Source organism: Hypanus sabinus, chromosome 10 (genome assembly GCF_030144855.1).
Source record: "Hypanus sabinus isolate sHypSab1 chromosome 10, sHypSab1.hap1, whole genome shotgun sequence".
Classification (NCBI taxonomy): Eukaryota; Metazoa; Chordata; class Chondrichthyes; order Myliobatiformes; family Dasyatidae; genus Hypanus; species Hypanus sabinus.
The window spans coordinates 131,792,570-131,808,466 of NC_082715.1; the positions used below are offsets into that span (position 1 = coordinate 131,792,570).

At 42.9% G+C, this 15,897-nt stretch overlaps 1 protein-coding gene across 7 annotated transcripts in view; it reads right to left on the reverse strand.

Annotated features, from left to right (window-relative positions):
* Positions 1-1,092: 1,092 nt before the first annotated feature.
* The window catches only part of sobpa (sine oculis binding protein homolog (Drosophila) a), a 310,007-nt gene continuing 295,202 nt past the window's right edge, over positions 1,093-15,897 (reverse strand). For all 7 annotated transcript variants that reach the window (XM_059983000.1, XM_059982996.1, XM_059982997.1 and 4 more), the window contains one exon: positions 1,093-1,230. The gene's annotated coding sequence lies outside the window, so the exon portion shown is untranslated. The remainder of the gene's footprint in view (positions 1,231-15,897) is intronic.

Sequence of the window (15,897 nt, forward strand, 5' to 3'; positions counted from 1 at the left end):
GTGCCAGCAGGCTGTATAGAGTGCACCGTGTATTCTCGGCTTGGACCGTCACAATGCAGACAAGAATACCCTACCCTGTTTTCTCCACCCAGCATCCGCGGATTAAATTGCACATTTCTCTTTAGAAACTCAGACAGGTGAAATAATTAAAAAAAAACTAAACACGAGAACCTCCTTCTCAATCTTCGTGCAGTTTTTGCATCGCTTACTTTCAATCCATGCCACCTGTTCGTGATGGTAGCAAAGTCCATCTCGCTGACTTCCTCTAGCACTGAATTTAAAAAAAAACCACCAGGGTTTGAAATGTACCATCGTTCATCAATTCGCCTAACAAATTATTCCCCTCCGGTAATTCCCTTCTTTTGGGATAGCCTGGCCTTTGGAACTCCCTCTCCTGTGCTCCCTGAAGATGTGTTGTGAGGGGAGGGGCGGAGACACTCCGAACACAACGGTCGGATTCTGAACGGCTGTTCAGATTCCCTTGGCAAACATAACGAGAACGCGCTGCTTCTTACATCGGTTCCAAATAAAAATCGTGGTTGGTTAAAAGCACGTAACAGCGGAAAACGTGGCTTTTCCAAAAAAGACGGAGGCGGCAGCAGCTTGGAAGGAAGTGGACCCAACGTTAACCGCTCCATTTCTACCTCACTGAGACAACCGTCAAGTCAACTGCATTGCTTCTCTCGGTAAAAGGCCTTAACTTCCCGGGCGTGAGCGGGGGCTGCGGGATCGAGCTGTTGGCTGGAGACTAGCAGCTGAACTTGGCTTAGATCCAGTCCATCGATGCGGGCGGGGACAGGCTCAGGAAAAAGTGGGGAGTGAGTGTTCTCAATTGGTCCTGTTGTCCGTGAAATGTCCAGGAGGGAAGAAATAATATGCCAGCCCCTAAATCTGGTCACTTTAGGGTCGAGTCACGAAAGAGACCATCATCCCCAACCCAGTGGGGGAAGAGGAGGGGTTGGAAATGCCACACTGATGACTGGACGACGTCTCCATGGACGGGCTAGTGAGAGGAGGAGAGGCTGGACTCGTTTTGTTCCTGCACGGCATTATTCCACGTAGTCTCTTTCAACTCCGAGCACTGGAAATAGTGCCGCTTCCGGTGGGATATCATCTGGTTGGAAGCCTGCCGGTCGGGAGAGGTGCCGGTGGCCGGCGTCTTGGCGGCGGGGAAGTTGGTCGTGCTGCTCCATCGCTCCAGGCTGCTCAGCGGACTGTCAACCGAGATCCCTGCAAAGAGAACAGATGCGTGGGTAAATCATCCCGTGCTCTCCTCTCCGCTTCAGCCCAGACCCATCGCCGCTTCAGGAATGTGTGTAGGCAGGGGTTGGGGGTATGGAACACAACCGACCCAGTCCAAGCCCACCTCAACGAAAGCGTCAACTAATAACCCAACCGGTGCGGGGACAGGAGCCGTTAAAATGCGCCTGCGTAAAGGGAGGTTGCATTGAGAACATTTCAGGAAAGGACAGGTCGGAAGTTCTGAACCAAATAAACATTCTGGAATATTAGCTGGGCAAGTAACACTCCTAGTGAGGGAGAAAGAAAGAGAGAGAGAGAGCCAACGTTTCAGGGGGATAGATCACTGTGATTAGGGGAGGTATGACAACGGTGTGTTAAACCCGTTAGAGGTGTGTTACGCTCATTTAAGTACAATGTTGTACCCTGACGTCAAAACATTTCAAGTTTTCTGGCACTTGGGAAACTTTAAATATGAACGTACTAGTCGTATTTTTTTTTGAGATGGTCAGAGATTGAAATGTGGCGGTGTTCGGAGGGCCTAGGAGTCAAATCATTGAATTTCAACGCGAGCCAGTCAGGGAGGGGGGACCGGATTATAAGGGTGTTCTTGCTCTAATTTTACAGGGTCCTGCAGTCGGAAAATGCACTAGAGTACACGTGTGGTTTTCTGGTTTTTTTTAAGAAAGGGCTTGTTGTGGTAGTTATGCAGTGATTCCAGGGATGGCAAGTCTGTGATACAGGAGACTAACTAATGGAGTTTTAGAATAATGAGTTACAGTCTCATTAAAACACAACATTCTTGATGAACTTGCCAGTGTAGACGAAGGAATATATGTCCCCCTGGCTGGATATCCAGAATCAGAAGTTATAATCCCAAAACCAAAGGACAAGAGAAAGTTCTTGACTCAGAGGGTATTGCATCTTTGGAATTATATATGCAGGCAGGCTCTGGGGGATTAGCCACTGAATATATTCAACACAAGGATGGATATATCTTTGGATATGAAGGGAATTTTGGGATATGATTAGAACAGGAACATAAGGCCTGTGTAAAAGATTAGTTATGATCTTACAAAAAGGCCTTGGTACGAGTGGTGGAATGGCCACATCATTGAGAGCACACTGTCATTTCAGGAAGAAGCTTTCATAATTATGGTATAAAATTAGATACAGGATTGAATACCAGTAATGGTGGAAGAGAGAAGTTTAACATTCAAGTTGAAATAAAAGTGTGCGCATGCGTGCACACACACACACACACACACACACACACCCAGGAGATCCATGCATGCCTTAAAATCCCACTTTATTATACTCACCATCAGAAATCTGAAGAAAAAATATTTTACTATAGAACATGCAACTATTTCAACAGAAGTAAAGGTGTTGGATTGAAAGAGTAAAGTGTAAAGCAATTGTAGTTTTCCAACGCTAGTTTTAAAAATACTCACATGCCACAATAGATTAATGTCTTACCTTTCTTTATTTGATCTTGGGACAAGGATAACACTAGCAATGCAGTATTCATTAGACCTCCCTGGGGTCATGAGATAACCTGCAAGATGGGATCAGTGCCACAGGTAGGCCTAGGCAAAATAGAAGCTACATTTTCCTCTCTACTTATAAAGATGAGCCTTTGAAATAACAGAACAGCTTTCACGGGCAGTTTCTTAGGTTTAAATCTTCCAGTTTTATTAAAACTGATTTCATCATTTGCCTTAGTGTGACTTTATCTTATTAATCCTGTGTTATAAACAGTAGCCATAACAATCATAGAACAAAATGGCACGATATTGTACCAAGCTTTTGCCCTACCATTTTATAGTCTTGCATTTATCTATCCAAGAGTTTCTTAAATACCCCCAATGTATCTGCCTCTACCACCAGTGCAGTGTATTCCACACACCTACCACTTGCTGTGTAAAGAACTTACAGTATATCTGACATCCCCCTATACCTCCCACCAAACTCCTTAAAATAATACCCTATTTCCACCCTGGGAAAGAAGTCTCTGGCTATCCACTTAACCTACGCCTCTTATCTTGTACATATCTATCAAGTTGTCTCTTATCCTCCTTCATTCCAAACAGAAAAGCCTTAGCTCACTCAACCCATCTTCATAAGATGTGCCTGCAGCACCCTGGTATATTTTCTCTGCCCCCTCTCCAAAGCATTGCTAAATGCTGTATCTCCAAAGTCACTTTGCTAAATATCTGTAAAAGTAACAGAAAGAGAAAATGCTGAAAGTACTCAGCAGATAAAGCCATACCCACTGGAACAGTCCTTATGTTTGAGGTCAAGGACCCTTCATGAAAACTAATCAAAGTGTGAAAGTAAGCACTTTAGGTTGTGTGTGTGTGTGGGGGTTGGAGGCAATATTCCTAAACTTACTGTTCTCTGTGACTTCACTTCTCTGTCTCGTTCCGCTCTGAACTCTTTCCCCCTACTTTGCTCCAAACATTGGCGATCATATGCTGGATAACAATCCAGCACATAATCAGGTAATCACCATTTCTTTTGTCCCTCCACATCCACAGATGTGGCTAAGTCTTTCTGGTGTCAATTTACGTTTTCCCCTGTTGTTTCTCTAGCCGTGGGCCTTTGAAGTAATGCTGCCTGACCTGCTGAGTTCCTCCAGCATTTTGTGTGTGTTGCTTTGGATTTCCAGCATCTGCAGAATTTCTTGTGCTTATAATTGTTATCTTGACAGGTTTGATCTGTGCACCATCACAGGATGATTACATCACATGTAGGTAGCCTCACAGATTGTAAATAATAAGCTGTCTTTTACTGCGCAACAAAGGGAAGGTGCTCCATAAATACTCCTTGAATCCAAAACAATAAAAAAACACTTTAATTTGCATCTATTTCAGGGTTTTTCACAGACACTATCCAATTCTATGTGTAATTCATCATCTCAATATGCATGTGGTACAATTCAAACATTGTAGGTCTAATAAAGTTGTGAAGATTTTGCTCGTATTTAGGAACTCAGTAAAGAAAAAGAAGAAATTGCACAGAATATCTAACCAGATAGAAAAGAATCAACTCAGAATTAACTGCATGCTCCATATTTCCAGTGTCTAGTGGGATAACCTGTATGAAAAGCAAAAAAAAATATTGTGGATTGAAGTTCTCTAGGGAATGGAGTGTGTTCTTTTCATTTTTACGAGGGGCAAGAAATATTGTATGGGTGATTGATGATAGAGTGAGGATTTGGTATCAGCAGCTTTCCCATACAGCATGCCAAACTTCCCACACCAGAGCAAAATTAAGCAGCAGAATCAGTAAGTAATCTTGTAGTTTGCCCATCTAACATTACTGTAAACATATAGTGTTAAAGATTAAAATCTGCTGGCAACGTCTGAATGTGCGTGGGACATCACAGCCTAGAAACGCAGCCATATATGGTTCTTTGTTGTTTGTCATTTAAATCAAAGATCTGGATGATCGTGTGGTTAAACGGATCAGCAGATTTGCAGATGACACCAAAATTAGGGATGTAGTGGACAGCGAGGAAGATCGTCAGAGTATGAAGCGGAATCTGGACCAGCTGGAAAAATGGGCTGTAAGTGAGAGGGAATTTAATGCAGGGAAATGTGAGATGTAGTACCTCAGTAGAACCAACCAGGGTAGGTCTTACACAATGAATGGTAGGGCTCTGAGGAGCATGGTAGAACAATGAGAGATCTGGGAATACAGGTCCATACTTCATTGAAAGTGGTAGCACAGATAGATAAGGCCATAAAGAAAACCTTTGGCACATTGGCCTTTATAAATGAAAGAACTGAATACAGGAGACTGGATGTTATTTTGAAGCTTTATAGGATGTTGGTGAGGCCTAATTTGGAGTATTGTGTACAGTTTTGGTCACCTACCTACAGGAAAGATGCAGATAGGGTTGAAAATGTACAGGGAAAATTGACAAGGATGTTGCCAGGACTGGAGGATCTGAGTAATAAAGAAAGATTGAACAGATTAAGACTTTATTCCTTGGAACATAGAAGGTTGAGAGGATATTTCACAGAGGTGTACAAAATTATGAGGGATATAGATAGGGTAAATGTAAACAGACTTTTTTCCATTGAGGTTGGGTGGGACTACAACTAGAGTTCACGGGTTAAAGGTGAAAGGTTTAAGGGGAACATGAGGGGGAACTTCTTCACTCAGTATGGTTTGTACATAATAGGAAGGATGTGGAGGCTTTGAACAGGCTGCAAAAAGATTAACCAGGATTCTGCCTGGATTGGAGAGTATTAGCTAGAAGGAGAGGTTGAACAAACTTGGTTTTTTTTTGGACATCAGAGGCTGGGAGAAAACTTGATAGATGTTCATGTATGGCATCATGGTAGGTACAGACATTGTGGGCTTGCTCTTGTGCTCTACATTTCTCAGTTCTAAAACTCCTGTGAATTTGGTTGCTCGTCGCTAGGGGTCATTACATTTTTGTTTTGGAAAGGTGTTGTGGTCATTTACTGCACTTATGACTTCACTCTGGAGCGAAGTGCTTCCTGAGGTCCCGCAATGGAGTAAGGCGTCCTGCACATTGCTTTATACTGACACAAATTCTGGCTCTCTTCCATCACTTTATTTGCCTGCAACTTGATTCTGGCCCCAAATGCAGACAGATCCAGTGACTGCAAATTAATGTAAGCTGTTCTCAATGTAGATAAAAGTGCCAGCACAGCAGACAGAATTAACTTAAGCAGTGTATAAGTAAGCCAGAAGTTAACTGATAGAGTGCATACAAACTAAAAACAAATCTGCTCGGGAGTATGAACCTGGGTAGAGCATATCTGCAGGCTCATTGACGAAATGTGCCACAAACAGCTGAGGCTCATCTTGTGGCAAACAAATTGTTGTGGTAGACTTATTTCATTAAAAAAAATACCCTGAGGTGAATGTGATCACATCAAGTTGTAGCAGTAACTTTAGAGGACTTTTTCCAATATCTATTTATTGACTTCAGGTGTGAAATGGATCAGGGCTCTCCACTCTCTTTGAAACTTTTGCAATTCCAGGATCATCCAAGTAAAAGATTGACTGATTCCCCCTACACAGCTACTGCCTGATCTACTGAGTATTTCCAGAATTCTGTTTTTATTCTTCACTAATCATTATGCAATTTCCAACCAGAGATGATCATCAGCCATGTGATTATTCATATAAAGAATCATTTGGATTATCTTATGGCTAGTCAAGCATCCTTCAGTGTTTAATATATAAAACCAGAATTACCTCTGCAAGCTTTAGATCACAAGAGCAAGGCTCAAGCACCATTCCATAGACTTCCAAATATAATCTAGTCTTACAAGAGTGTGTCATATGAAGAGCAATAATGGCATAGCTGATAGAATTGCTCTCTTGCTGTTCCAGTGACCCTGATTTGATCCTGACCTGATACTGTCGGTTCAGAATTTGCAAGTTTTCCTTATAATTGCATGTGTTTACCCTGGAATTTCTGGTTTCCTCCCACATCTCAAAGACACGTACAGAAGGTTGTTGGGTTAATGGGCTTCTGAAATTTGAAGTAAGAGGAGGTGGTAGGTCATTGCTGTCTGTGGGGCTTGCTCCACACACTGCTGGTGGTTGGTGAGGGTACTTGCGTATTTACAGCAGCAGCTATTCTTGAGAAGCACACAGTTTTAACATTTCTGGTCAAAGCTACCTTCAAGCATTTTCAACAAATTAAATTTTTATTTTGAGATTTTTAGCAGGTGCAGTATTTTTCATTTGCATTAATGTAGAAGTAACTGCCGCTTTGCACCCTATATGGAACTTCGATTATGAACAAGTTACAATAAATCTGAATTGTGTCTGACTGCCAGAATAGTTACCTGCTACCGGAAACACTCAGGAATGCCCTCATCAGTCTCTGATCCCAGTGCAGTTTATGCAGATTTTGATCGGTTGAATTATGACATGTGATGAGCCCCCACAACTGCAGATGATCCTGTAATTTTAGTCTCGGCATCCTTAAAGAGAGCGAATTGACAAAAGGCACCCAGTCCAGGTAGCATACCTGGCCAAGTACTAATGATCTATGGAGACCAACTGACTGGAGTTATTTATGGAAATATTCTTTCTCTCGATTCTGTGGTCTGAGGCTTCCATCTGCTTCAAAATGGCATGTATCATATCAGTGTCCAAGAAGAGCATGGTGACCAGCTTTAATGACTACCGGCTGGTGGCACTTAGTTCAACTGTGAAGAAATGCTTTGAGAGATTGATTATGAAGCAAATTAACTCCTGCCTCAGAAGTAACTTAGATCCATTCCACTTTGCCCATTGCCACAACAGGCCAACAACAGGATAGATTTCTCTGCTCTGGACCACTAGCACAATGGGAAGTTTTACGTCAGGCTGCTTTTCATCAACTACACCCTGGCCTTCAACAAAATCAGCCCATCTAAACTCATCATCAAACTTCACAACCTGGCCTTCTGGGTCTCGTTCTATTTGACTTTCTCATAGGCAAATTTCAATCAGTGAGGATTGCTGATCATCTCCTTGTTGACCATCTTAAGGCTGGGTGCTTCGCCTCCAGCTCTGCTCTTTATACTCACTTGATTGTATGGATAAGCACAGCTCCAATGCCACCTTCAAATCTGCTGATGACACCACCGCTGTTGGTCATGAGTCAGTTTACCAGAGCTGACCCGTTGCCATCTATGACTTAGTCAGTTGAAGAAAAGGTTAACGTCAGCGAAACTAAAGAGCTGATTGTTGACTTCATGAAGGGGATGGAGAATAATGTTCATCAGTCTGCATCGGGGAATTGGCAGTGGAGTCGGCAACTTCTTCAAATTCCTGGGCATTAACTTGTCCGGGGTCCAGCACAGAGATGGAAGGCATCTTTACTTTCATAGGAAACCAATTAATAAGCTTCTGCAGATGCACTGTTGAACTGGTTGCTCCATGGTCTGGTATGACTATTTGAATGTGCAGGAATGGAAGAAGCTGCGGAGAGTGATGGATGCCACCAATTATGGGCACATCCCTACCCACTGTTGGTAGCACTTACCAGAAGGTGCTACCTCAAGCAGGCAACATCTATCATCAAAGATCCCCATCATTCAGGCCATGCCATCTTTTCATAGCTACCACCAAGCAGAGCGTACAGAAATCTGAACTCCCATGCCACCAGGTTCAAGAACTGCTACTTCCCTTCAACCATTTGGTTCTTGAACCAAACGGCAAAACTCTGGTTGTTAGTTTAGCAATACTATGACCACCTTGTAAAACGGACTTTGTCTTTATTTGTCCTCATTGCAAGTTCTTGTAAAAATGTGTATAAGTTATGATTAATTTGTTTTTCTTGTAAATATTGCTTATGATACCATGCACCTGTGATGCTGCAGCTGTGCACACATGTATATGAATATGACAATTATGTCAACTTTGACTTTGTTTTGGAGGAGATAGGGTGCCTCCCAATATGTTACAAATCAGTCATGCAACCAAAGACTTTGTATGACATCATAAACTACATGAGCAAAGCTTGAGTGCTTTATATTTGTCATCGGAACACCCTTGATCAGATTACTGGCGTAATTCATTGTGAGCATCTGGTATTATTTAAGATGTATGATGGATAAGAAATATTTTTCACATAAAATAGGTCTTTTGTTTCAGTGTGGACTGTAAATGAGAATTTCAGTGTTTAGAAAACTCCTGCCAACTGATTAAATGCAGACTTATGACTAAGTCTCAAAATGGGAACTGCCTTGTCTATTCTTAGCAGAACTTTCGTTAAGACAGTACCTAAAAAAGGACTATATGTAAAACGGGTAGGAAATAACATTTGGGAGCTTTATAAAGAGATATAAAGTTATAACACAATCTTCTTCCTAAAGAAGACGCTGTACCATAGTATAAACAACAATTCTATACTATGCCAGGAATTAGATTCCTTTGTACAAACACTGGAGTGATATCATAATTGATACAGAAATCCACCTTATTCTTCATTTGCCTTCAATGCTTTGGAGCTGATAAAGAATTCTTATAGTTCAAGGTAGCACAATATAATTATTAAAATTGTAAGCATTGAAGTATCCATCTCTGTCATAGATCCTTCTCTCTTCAACTGTTAAGCCCATTAGGATATCTTGTTCCATTAATCTTAGTATCTTCATTGTTTGTACTAACCTCTTCCTTCATTTGAGGCTTGAGATCAGGATCATTATTTCTCCCCAATAAAACTTTAAGTAGGTTTTATATGACCTATCAGTGAGTGAAGTGGTGCTGATATACAAGCTCCAGTGTGTTAAATCTTCTCTCTGAATTCCATGACTCCCAGAATGTCATCCAAGAGATGAGAATTGACAGAAAATTTTAACAATTAAAATGACAAATTTTAATTCTGTGAAGTTGGCTGTCCCTAATCTATGCTGGCAGCTGCTAAAATGTGGTGCTTATACATCTAGTTTATCATTTGATGCAGTTGCTTGGCTGGGAAATTCCCCGACATAGGTCCTTTCTGGCAGGAGTTCCTGACTTTTTTTTAAATGACATGGACCCCAGGTTGGGAACCCCTGCTTTATAGGAGTGATAGATGTGCTGCCATGGATTTATAAGTATTGTAATTTTCAGTGCAAATTTCACAAAGTCTGTACATGAAACAGGTAAAATGAGTAAATGGAACTGGCAGGTACTGCCCGCCACAAAACCTTGGTCAGTGCATTAGTAGATACATTAATGCATAACTGTACACTTCTGTTGTTTGAGGTTCACTCTACTATAGACACAACTGCTTAACTAATGCTTTAAATGTGATTAGCCAGATTCACTGGAGGATTCAATCATTTTGCTCTTGGTTACTGGTTCTCTGACTTTTGTTCCCTCAAGAACTTTCTACATACGTTTCTGCATTGCTGTCCTTTGTAGGAAAATTATCCTCAATTAATGGTTGTGTTTGACCCTGTCATTGAAAGCAAGTTCTCATCTAATTGTCAGTATGACAATTCTCATCCAGTTCTTACCTAATCGTCTTCTCACCAACTGGTGGAAATGATCTCCAATTGGCTCAGTATTTCCTCCCAGTTATGTTTCTACAAGTGAGGAAATGAGGGAGGGAAGGGGCAGGGTGTGCTGGGGTGGATTGGAAGGTTCTATTTACAATAATATGCCTCTCTGCGAGTAACACTTCTAATGAATAAATCTGGGCTGCACATTACTCTCTCCAAATCTAGGCCATAAACTATAAACTTCGCTATAAACATCAGCTAGTTACTTAGCTGCTAGTTATCAGAAGTTATTTGACTGCTGTTTCATGCCTCACAGGAGGAATTATTTTGCCAAAATCCCCAGTGAGAGTCAGCAGGAAACTCACACCCAAACAGCTGCACTTTAAAAGGCATCTGGAGTATTAAATATGACCACCTGCAATGAGCTAAAAACCATTGGTCAATAATGTCTAAATCTGTGAGGAGTGAGTGAGGGTAGAGAGAGATGAGCCATGAGAATGTGGGCAATTATAATTTCTTATGTCAGCTGATCGTAGTCTCATCACTTCCTCCTAATATTCAGCATTACCAATACCTTGAGAGTCACCATCTACTGGTGACTAGCCAATAAATACCATCATGGGGAAGACTGACACCATTTACCAAGGGTAAATCATGCTTGACTAATCTGTTGGGGTTTTTCGAGGATGTAACCAGGAAGTTAGACGGGGGGGGGGGGGGGAGATCAGTGGATGAAGTGTACCTCGATTTTCAGAAGGCATTTGATAAGGTCCCACATAGGAGATTGGTGGGTAAGATCAGAGCTCATGGCATTGGGGGGGAAGACATTGACATGGATAGAAAACTGGTTGGCAGATAGAAAGCAAAGGGTAGCGTTGAATGGGTGTCTCTCGGAATGGCAGGTGGTGACTAGTGGGGTGCCACAGGGCTTGGTATTGGGACCACAGCTGTTTACAATTTACGTCAACGATTTAGATGAAGGCATTGAGAATAACATCAGCAAATTTGCTGATGATACTAAGCTGGGTGGCAGTGGGACATGTGATGAGGATGTTAGGAGAATTCAGGGTGACTTGGATAAGCTGGGTGAGTGGGCAGATACTTGGCAGATGACGTTTAATGTGAATAAGTGTGAGGTTATCCACTTTGGGAGTAAGACCAGGAAGGCAGATTATTATCTGAACGGTGTAGAGTTAGGTAAGGGAGAAATACAAAGAGATCTAGGAGTCCTTGTTCATCAGTCACTGAAGGTGAATGAGCAAGTGCAGCAGGCAGTGAAGTAGGCTAATGGAATGTTGGCCTTTATTACAAAGGGAATTGAGTACAAGAGCAAGGAAATCCTCTTGCATTTGTACAGAGCCCTGGTGAGACCACACCTGGAGTATTGTGTACAGTTTTGGTCTCCAGGGTTAAGGAAGGACATCCTGGCTGTAGAGGAAGTGCAGTGTAGATTCACGAGGTTAATTCCTGGTATGTCTGGACTGTCTTACACAGAGAGGTTAGAGAGACTGGGCTTGTACACGCTGGAATTAAGGAGATTGAGAGGGGATCTGATTGAAACATATAAGATTATTAAGGGATTGGACAAGATAGAGGCAGGAAATATGTTCCAGATGTGGGAGAGTCCAGTACCAGAGGGCATGGTCTGAGAATAAGGGGTAGATTATTTAGGACAGAGTTAAGGAAAAACTTCTTCTCCCAGAGAGTTGTGGGGATCTGGAATGCACTGCCTCAGAAGGTAGTGGAGGCCAATTCTCTGGATGCTTTCAAGAAGGAGCTAGATAAGTATCTTATGGATAGGGGAATAAAGGGATATGGGGACAAGGCAGGAATCGGGTATTGATAGTAGATGATCAGCCATGATCTCAAAATGGTGGTGCAGGCTCGAAGGGCCAAATGGTCTATTTCTGCACCTATTGTCTATTAGGCTTCTTTTTGGGCTACATACTAGCTTGACTTAGATATCATATCACTGTAGTGTAGTAGGCCTCCGTTAGTCTCGATAGACCTTGGAGTTTCCAGGGCGCAAGCCTGGGCAAGGTTTTTTGTTAATGGAAGACCGGCAGTTGCCCAAGCTGCAAGTCTCCCCTCTCCACAACACCGATGTTGTCCAAGGGAAGGGCATTAGAACCCTTACATCTTGACATTGCAGAGCGATGTGTGGTTAAGTGCCTTGGTCAAGGACACACACGCAGCCTCAGCCAAGGCTCGAACTAGCGACCTTCAGATCTCTAGATGAACACCTTAACCACTTGGCCACTTGGCTACGTGCCAGCATCATATCACTAGTTCCTTATTGGTTCCTTAAAGTTGCTACGGCTGGGGGTGGTAATAGGGACAAGCTCCCATTACCTATTAAATACTCCCAATAGCATGTGCCTCAAATAGCCTCTGACAACAAAGTCCCACTTCTGGCCTTCACGCGTGGCTTAGCTATTAAGCCCGGCGGAACCGTTTCTACTGACAGGAGAAGGGGCAAAGGTGCCTTAAAACCAGTCGCTTCGGGCAGATGGGGCTCGTCGGCCATGATTGGCAGCTCATCTAGGAGAAGGAAAACTCTGATCTCAAACCTCCGCTGCCTTGTGGGTGTACCCGCTCGTGGGGAAGGCCTCGGGAGTGAACCCGGAGGGGGAAAAATCCGGAGCTGGAGGCCCTAAGGCAGTGCTACGCTGAGTTCAATGCTGACTGGCAACTCGTGTGTGCTGCTGGTACCAAACTGTATTGGTCTCTGCCGTTCCTTGGGGTTCACCAGATGCGAGGAGAAGGGGGAGCTTGCTAAACGGGCAACAGCTCGCCCTCCGTATCGTACTGCCCAAGCTTGCATTTCTAGACAGCTAGGATGCAATATCCATGGTCAACTCTCACCTCACCATTTCTTTATTGTTGTTGGGGTTACATGTTGGAACTCTTCTCCCAACAGCAATGTAATAGCTCACTTACTGAAGGAAAGTAGTTTGGAAGGTGACTACTTGAGGGTGAACAATATGTGCTAGCGGTAGCCACACCACATGACAAAAGTGACCCCATGCAACTTCTGGAATACTTTAATTTGTCTTTAAGAAACAAAACTTGTAGTAGTATTCTGACATGTAGGCTTAACTTACACTGGCTTGTTTCAAACTGTTAAGAGGATAGCAGGTCCAAGAAGATGCACTATTTCGAAAAACAAAACAATTGGCTGCTGGTTCCACAACCTGGAAATATCCATTATCTGTTCACGTGCGTCACTATCTGGTTTAGTTTTAACTATGTCCCTTAACATTTGTAAGAAGTTTGGTGTTAGGTCTCCAGCCAAGCAGCCAGTCACACACTGGCTTATTAAGATGCTAAATACAAATATGATGGTAAGAATTAACTGCTAATTCTTTACATCTTGCAATGTAATGGCAAGGATTAAGTAAGGAGGTATTACTTTTGTCTCTCAGAATGAGTAAACAGTTGCTTCAGAGACCAGGTCAGGTATTTAGGCTGGTGTTGGCCATCTGGGGTGTGCTGGAGCAACAGAGCATTTCAAAAGGTAGAGTCCGACTACACTGAGGGCCTATGGCCCACCATGTCCAATCTGAACTTCTGTCCATCTGCACTACCTGTCCCGCACTGTTTCAGTGCAATTACATTCTTCCTATCGCGTGCCAACCAGAAATATGCACAATATTCTGTGTGCTGGCTAACCAGTGGTTTGTAAAGATGCAAGATAGCATTCCAATTCTCTCATTCTATGCCCAGGCAAGCATATGGTTTGTCACTTTTTTTTAAACCAGCCCGCTGATTGTTGTTGCCACTTGGAAGGAACTATGAACTTGGAACTCTAGGTCCCTCTGTTCCAAGGGCATTCTCTCAGGTGCACATGGCAGCATCCAAAACAAAGGTTGAGCAAAATGCTGCAGGAACTCAGCAGGCCAGGCAGCATCTAGGGAAAAGAGTCAACAGTCGACGTTTCGGGCCGAGACCTTCCATCAGGAGTGGAGTAAAGAAGATGCAGAGTCAGAGTAAGAAGGTGGGGGAGGTGAGGGAGTAGTGCAAGATGGCAGATAATAGGTGAAACTGGGTGAGGAGGTGGAGGAGGGGTGAAGTAAAGAGCTGGGAAGCTGATAGGTGAAAGAGATAAAGGGCTGGAGAAGAGGGAATCTGATAGGAGAGGGTAGAAGACCGTAGAAGAAAGGGAAGGGGGAGGAGCACCAGAGTTAAGGAGATAAGGTGAGAGTGGGAAACGGGAATGGGGAAGGAAGGGAATTTGGCATTACCGGAAGTTCGAGAAAGGCTGAGCAATATAGGTGGCCTGGTCAAAATATATCCCCCAAATAAAAGCATCAAAATCAATAATTTGGTTAGTCTTTGTTACTGTCATGGGTTCTGGTTGCATTTTAATTGGCCGTGAATTGATGTTGCTATTCTGAGGTACTGAAAACATGAAATACTGTAAATAGAAATTCTCTTTAAGGCCACATTAAATTTGGTTTGGTAAGTACTTTCAAACTTTTGAAACTGTGCTTCTCTATTTAAAATTAATTTTACAAAAGTCACAAATCATATACATTAATGCATCACAAGAAGGCAGAGATCAGAGTTATTATAATTCTAGTTAATATGCCAGTACCCTGGAGAGCAATTAAATGTTAACAACTTCATCTGGGACTAAAGCAAGAGGTTAAATGAATCGATATGGATCTGCCTGAATGTGGAGCCTGTTAGACATGTTGCATGGGCGTCTTGACTGAGACAAGATTGACATCCCTGAGTCGAGGCCGACACCTTTTGCTATCACTTACCAAGATAAAAAGTCATCTCTGTTAACCTCTGAATGTATACAAATCAAGCTGACATCAATTTGCGGGAGTTTAGCCAAGGAATTGCCATGTCGGTAAGCTGTCGAGTCATCAGATATATTTATTTTTAGTTACTTATTCATATTCAGAAATGGGCAGGAAAAGATGTGGAGGGCATTTTGGAGCACAGCCACAGGACCAGAGTCATGAAGCTGAAATAGTCCCTTTGGCATAACTGCTCCATGCCTACCAAGACTCCCATCTAAGCTCGTCCCATTTGCCCCATATCCCTCAAAACCTGTAGCTGTGAATCTCAGCTGTAGCAGTCTAACCCCATCATGGGCACTAGCATCCCCAGCATCCAGGGCATCTTCAAGGAGTGATGCCTCAAAAGGTGGCATCCATCCTTAATGACCCCCATCACTCAGGCCATGCCTTCTTCTCATTGCTACCCTCAGGGAGGAGGTACAGGAACATGAAGGCACACACCCAGTGATTCAGGAATAGCTTCCTCCCCTCTGCCATCAGATTTCTGAATGGATATTGAACCCATAAACACTACCTCACTACTTTTTTCTCACCTTTTTTTGCACTACTTATTTAAGTATATATTTATACAATTCTTACTGTAATTTACAGCTTTTATTATGCATTGCATTGTACTGCTGCCACAAAACAAGAAGTTTCATGACATAATGCCAGTGATACTAAGCGTGATCATGAGGCTTTCTTGTTCCCATACCTGTCCAAGGCCCCTCTTAACTTATTAGTGCATCTGCCTCACACTTTCTCTGGCAGATCATTCCGTATACTGACCACCCTGTGTGGAGGAAGTTGCTCCTTGGGTTCCTGTGCAATCTTTACCCTCTCACCACTCACCCTCAAGTGGGTGCCACAGTGGTGCAGTGGTCAGCAAGACA